The sequence below is a fragment of the Schistocerca piceifrons genome, chromosome 1 (genome assembly GCF_021461385.2).
Source record: "Schistocerca piceifrons isolate TAMUIC-IGC-003096 chromosome 1, iqSchPice1.1, whole genome shotgun sequence".
Classification (NCBI taxonomy): domain Eukaryota; kingdom Metazoa; phylum Arthropoda; class Insecta; order Orthoptera; family Acrididae; genus Schistocerca; species Schistocerca piceifrons.
In genome coordinates, this window is record NC_060138.1 from 420,869,052 (window position 1) to 420,875,864 (window position 6,813).

The following is a 6,813-nucleotide window of genomic DNA, read 5'->3' on the forward strand; positions in this document are numbered from 1 at the left end:
AATGATTTTGAAGGCCGCCGTGTACACGGTTGTCGTCCATCTGTAGTCATCACGAGGCTAATCCTGCAGACGAGTGAGGGACGCAGTGGAGAGCGAAATGGCTGCGGGTCGGACCACAATCGGCTCAGAGCGACGCGTTGCCACCGCCGGCCCTGCGGCGCCGCCTAAATAAGTAAAGAGGAGGAGGCCTCGGGGCGCCGGCCGGCCGCTGTCAGCGCCGCTGAATAATTGACGCTTATACCGTGAAAAACGCGTGCGCTGCGACACCTCGCAGGCACAGCCAGCCACGCCCTCGCGTTCCAGCCACTCCCCAGCCGACGCCCCGTTTTACGCTGCGGAGACAAGAGAATTAGCAGATCATCAATATGGCCTGCCTGCGTTCCTACACCGTGTCGAAATTCCCGTATTCATTGCTGATCGTTCTGATGATATGGGACAGCCAACACTCGCGTAACTTACGAGAATGCAACCGGGTATCGTCTTCGACAAATGCCGATATTTCGACAGGTGAACACCTCCTCACTTTAAATGTACGAGGAGGATGAGAGATCGCTTCGTATCCCAATTTACACCTCGCTGTAGGTGGGGCCACGTCAACCAAAAATGAAAACACGTCTTGTGTAGGAATTGTTCTACCAGACAACCAACGATAACCGTCATCATACGTTATCGGTACTGAAATATTAGCTACCGACTGTTACGATACGAGTTGACAATCGTTATGTTCCGAGGAGCCAAATGTTACGTCCTCGTTGCCACTTGGCCAAAAGGATGTCGCCTTAGGAATGTGGACAGGCAAGCAAAAGACTAGTTGACGCAGGCACACTTAAAATAAATTTATTTTACTCAACTCGTTGCAGAAGAACTGCTACACAGTTGACGACTTCTACCTGTGGCTAGTTATGTACCCTGCGCCTATGCACTGTGAATGTTTGCCGGTAGAGATAGCTATCAACAGCTCTGTGTAGCATTCGGCGTGAACTAGGTACACGAATGTAATCCCGAAGTAGGAGATGCCCTGTCGCCCACCGCTAATATCACCGTCCTGGCGCTCTTCATTGGTCGGCGATTTGGAGGTTCTTCACTGCCGGCGACGTCCAAACCGCCGCTCGCGGTGCCTGCAGGAATCCTCATCGAGGCGCCAACTCCGGCGGTGTCGATAAGTCACCATACAACATCAGGTGAGCAAGTAGCGCTTATTCTGCCCCCCCCCCCCCCCCCCTGTTGTTCAGCCCGGGAGAGAGAAGGATTCCAGGCACAATTCAAGCAAAAACATTATAAAAAGATAAGTCATTTTGTGCCGCTGTCGTAAAGACACATTTTAAAAGATGGTAAATCCAATGACCAGTTTGTAGTGACATAGAAAAATACCGATAACAGTCACCTAGACTATGTACCTTACGGAATGTAATTAATTTAAAACTGACATGGATTTGTTGTAGAATCATGGAACATATTTTGTGTCCAGACATAATGACCTTTCTAGACTCTGAGGAGCTCATCTGCAGAAACCAGCACGATTTTAGGAAACAGCGGTCATGCGAGACACAGCTGGCCCTCTTTGTGCATAATATACAACAGACTCTAGATACCGGCTCCCAGGTTTATACCATATTTCTCGACTTTCGAAAGGCGTTCGACTCAATTCCGCACTGTCGCTTACTACAAAAAGTGATCGCTTATGGTCTATCCAAATACATATGCGGTTTGATAGAAAGTTTTCTAACAGACAGGGAGCAGTATGTCGTCCTGAACGGGGTAACTTCAACAGAAACAAGAGTAACTTCAGGTATGCCCCATGGCAGCGTAATAGGTCCGCTGCTTTTTACGGGCCGACCAGAGTGGCAGAGCGGTTCTAGGCGCTACAGTCTGGAACCACGAGACCGCTACGGTCGCAGGTTCGAATTCTGCCTCGGGCATGGATGTGTGTGATGTCCTTAGGTTAGTTAGGTTTATGTAGTTCTAAGTTCTAGGGGACCGATGACCACAGATGTTAAGTCCCATAGCGCTCAGAGCCATTTGAACCATTTGCTTTTTACGATCTGCATAAACGATCTGGTTGATGGTATTCACAGCGGCCTTGGGCTGCTTGCCGATGATGCTGTACTGTATAGGAAAGTAGTATCACATGAAAGTTGTGAACAAATCAATGAGGATTTGCAGAAAATAAATGATCGGTGTAATGACTGGGGAGTGGCTGAGCGGTTCTAGACGCTACAGTCTGAAACCGCGCTACTGCTGCGGTAGCAGGTTCGAATCCTGCCTCGGGCATGGATGTGTGTGATGTCCTTAGGCTAGTTAGGTTGACGTAGTTCTAAGTTCTAGGGGACTCATGACCTCAGAAGTTAAGTCCCATAGTGCTCAGAGCCATTTGAACCATTTTATCTCTCAATATTAGTAAGTGTAACCTACTGCGTATAACAAGGCGAAATTCCCCATTAATGTATGAGTACAAAATAAATGATCAGTCTTTGGAAGCGGTAACATCCGTCAAGTACCTGGGTGTGACTATTCGAAATGATCTAAAATGGAATGATCAGATTATACAAGTAACGGGTAAGGCGAACACTAGATTGCGGTTTATTGGTAGAATCCTGAAGCGATGCAGTCCTTCAACAAAGTAAATAGCTTACAATACGTAAGTTCGTCCACTCTTAGAGCATTGTTCTTCTGGATGGGACCCTTACCAGTTGGGTCTGATTCAAGAGATTGAGAGGGTCCAAAGAAGAGCGGCAAGATTCGTGACTGGTACATTTAGCCATCGCGAGAGCGTTACAAATCTCATAGAAAGTTTGAAGTGGGACACACTTGCAGATAGACGGCGCTCTAAGCAGAAGGGGCTGCTCACTAAATTCCGAAATCCGATCTTCACCGAGGATGTGGAGCATATATTATTACCACCAACTTTCAAATCGTGCAATGATCATCATTCAAAGATAAGGGAAATAAGAGCTCGTACTGAGGCGTTCAGACAGTCGTTTTTCCCTCGCGCGATCCGCAAGTGGAACAGAGGGGGAGAAATATGACGCGAATTGTGCCCTCCGCCACTCACCGCTTGGTGGCTAGCGGAGTATATATGTAGATGTAGATGTAATTCAATTATTTTATTGGACGCATATATTGTCTAATTATAAACTGCAAACTGTTTATTTGATTTTTCTGTCGTCAGATGCAAGTCATGGAGATCTGGCGAGCGCTGAAAGCTGTTCTTTACGTCTGTGACACATTCTACATCTATGGAACAAAAAGTACGTCTAATCTAATCTAATGTACTCATACACCGAAGTGAAAGAAGATGACAGAAAATTTTTTAAAACTGACTGAGGATCGAACCCCGAATCTTTTGACTTACAGTCTAACGCTTACAAACTTAATCACCCATGCAGAAAAATATTTATCGCCAATTTTTCAGCGGTTTCTACCTTTCGGTACCTTGTCTCATTGCTGCTGGATTTAGCTGAAAGTGTACATTAATTACGTACTTTCAGTCTCGTACTCATCCTTTCCCAAAAGCATTCTAAACTATTTTCATCCTCCTCTTAACTTATTTCATTATCTAGCCGCTCCTCTTTCTTGCTGTCGTAAGTACACAAATTAGTCAACTGATGAAAAATGTCATTTGTAAGCCTTCCTAGGGCCTTGTCGTATTTTGATCTCAATACTACTGTAATGCTTGAGTTATTGAAGTTGTTCACAAATTTTATATGCATTCAAAGCAAGCAAATATCATCTACAACTCTATGGCCGTTCAGATAAGATGATTTAGCACGTGCTCCCTGTTCACTACAGTTAAATGGTTTGAATAGGTCTTGGAGGGCTGCAGTGAAAGGCTGTGGTGGAATGTTTTCTCTTTTGACTATGAATATGCGTTTTCTTGACATAATGCCAACGGCCTTGCCGCAGTGGTAACACCGGTTCCCGTCAGATCACCGAAGTTAAGCGCTGTCGGACTGGGCTAGCACTTGGATGGGGGATTATCCCGTCTGTCGAGCGCTGTTGGCAAGCGGGGTGCACTCAGCCCTTGTGAGTCAAAGGGAGCTACTTGACATACGGCCGAGAGAGCGGTGGGGGCTCTCTGGCCTGTTCGGGCGCAGTTTAGATTAGTTCTTCACACTACATAATTTGGGCTAAAATCAGTGTAAATACTTTATGGTAAACTGATACATGTAAATTCGTTTCCCTGTCTGTCACGTTCTTTCGACCCAAATTTTCTCGATATCAGGAATACAAGGTGTTACAGCACAGTCATTTCTTTCTTCCTACAACGTCAATTACAACTGGCAGATCTTTGGCCAAGCTATACTTCCTTTTAAAACCAGCTTGTGCTCTGTTCTGGTTAAATTCTAATGTTCTTCCAAACAGCTGGTACGATTTTTCGAGAATCTTGTGTATCCCTACTCCATCCTTCTCAGATGTTCCTCCTGTTATCATATGGCTTATTGCTTCATTTGCTTGTAATGATAATTCTTTTGTTATAAACGTGTTATTGCTTCGTTGCCTCGTGTGTATTAGCGTGTCAATGCGGTATGATCCCCGTAGTTTGTACTTTCTTTTTGTGCATTGCACCTTTCACAGGTTCATAATACAATACTTTGGGAGATGTTACACTGTTTCCTTCAGACAATTGCTGGAAAATAATTAGACATCAGTTTCAGGGTTAGTGTTTGCTTCATATACGTATGAATTCCTTTCCGATTAATTCGGGAGAACGACGGTTCATACCCGCGTCCTGCCATCCAGATTTTGATTTTCTGGGATTTCCCTTTATCGCTTCAGGCAAAAATGCCACGATGGTTCCTTCCCCATGTTCCCCTAATCCCAGCTTGTGCTCCGTCTCTAATGACCTCATCGTCGACGGGGAATTACACCTAATCTCCTCCTTCTCCTTTCCGTTTTATGAGGTAGGATGAGATAGTGTCTGTTCTGGTTTCATTATTGGCGACATCGCTCTACCGGTTGAAGCAGCAGGTGTACGTGGCGTGAACAACTATGACACAAAATAACAACAGACATCTGTATATTTTTCGCTATGCTCGATTTGATTGTAGTTAGAGGAGGCTAGTGAAATAATAAAGCTGTCCAGGGTTGCCGAGCGGTCCTATGTGCTACAGTCTGGAACCACGCGACCGCTACGGTCGTAGGTTCGAATCCTGCCTCGGGCATGGATGTGTGTGATGTTCTTAGGTTAGTTAGGTTTAAGTACTAAGTTCTAGGGGACTGAAACTTCCTGGTAGATTAAAACTGTGTGCCCGACCGAGACTCGAACTCGGGACCTTTGCCTTTCGCGGGCAAGTGCTCTACCATCTGAGCTACCGAAGCACGACTCACGCCCGGTCTGACAGCTTTACTTCTGCCAGTATTCTAGGGGACTGATGACCTCAGACGTTAAGTCCATAGTGCTCAGAGCCATTTGAACCATTTTTTTTTTAATATTAAAGTTATTGTCGAGCACAATTTTTCCGCAAGTGTATTACCATAATCTTATAGTTACTCATCTGATTTTAATCATAATCATTCAGACGTTAATAAATGTAAATCAAATTTACTTTTTACTTCAAGCTGCTCATTTTTCTCTTTACAAGTACATGTTCGTTTTTTTCACTGAATTTCACTGAAACAACAAATAGCGCAACAAGTTTGATAAAAATTAACATGCACATTAATACTTAAATGGGCAGTTCAGAATTTAACTATTAAAATTTCAGTATGGGAGCAGCCCCCTGATAACATTCCAAGTTAACCTTCCCACCAATAACAAGAAGTTATGTACATTATGTACAAGGTCTTTCAAAGAATAATTACCTAACAATTCGAACATGATTTAAAAAATCAAGGTATACCTTTACCGGGACCTTTTAGGGACGAATGGACATCGTAATTTGGATACACACCAAATGGCAGTTGACCAGTTGAAGTCTACAGTCGCGCGAAATTAGCCGAGCGGTCTCAGGCGCTGCAGTCGTGGACTGTGCGGCTGGTCCCGGCGGAGGTTCGAGTCCTCAAAAATGGTTCAAATGGCCTCCAGCTCTGCGTATGGATATCCAAAGTGCTCTCGTGGATGTCGAAGATTTGCAATCATGAGTCTCGAACCAGATCCACCTGAAGTTCTCACTGGCTCCTGGATGTCGCTCTCAGCCCCCGTTAGGAGATAGTAGCTAGCAGCATTGCGTCTGACACAGCAAGGTATCAGCACTCGAAGGCAGATGAGAGACAGCGTCCAGGTCACACAGGTCAAGAGTCCATCAGACCTGCAGGTAATGATTGCCCCTGCGTCCCATCATTGTTGTCTTGAAAGTTGGTACCGCAGCTGGCAGCAGCAGCGTCCTTCCAGTCAGACACGTGATACCATAGACGACTGGAGACAGCTAGGCGTGCCGCCGGTCAACTTCCATAGTCTCCCCTCGCATCAGGTTGCTGCAACTGACACAAGGGATCTAACCAAACACTGGGCAGCTGGCAATTGGCACTCAGCAATCAGTAGTTAGCCATTTGTTAACACGGTTGGATATTTATGTTGGCGCTTCTCATGCGCTCTGCAGTGGCGTGGATGGCAATGACGTCATGTGTGCTGATTCTCCTTTGCTGAGCACTTTGGATATCCATACGCAGAGCTGAAGGCCACCGGATTCCGTGGTCGATGACCAGCCATGACATAGCAACCACTACCCAACGATTTTCTGTGGTGGTGATATTTCAAGACGAGCGCCAGCTACTTTTCCGCAGCTGATGAGGTATTGCCCTACCATCCTGGCTGAGTTCTGGTGGTTTGGAAGACAACCCTGTATTACTGCCTAATAAATGTGTTCTTGTCAA

The 6,813-nt window shown here is 45.5% G+C and overlaps 1 pseudogene; it reads left to right on the forward strand.

The window, feature by feature from the left end:
- Nucleotides 1–3,884: 3,884 nt before the first annotated feature.
- LOC124722570 lies at nucleotides 3,885–4,002 on the forward strand (annotated as a pseudogene).
- Nucleotides 4,003–6,813: the final 2,811 nt, after the last annotated feature.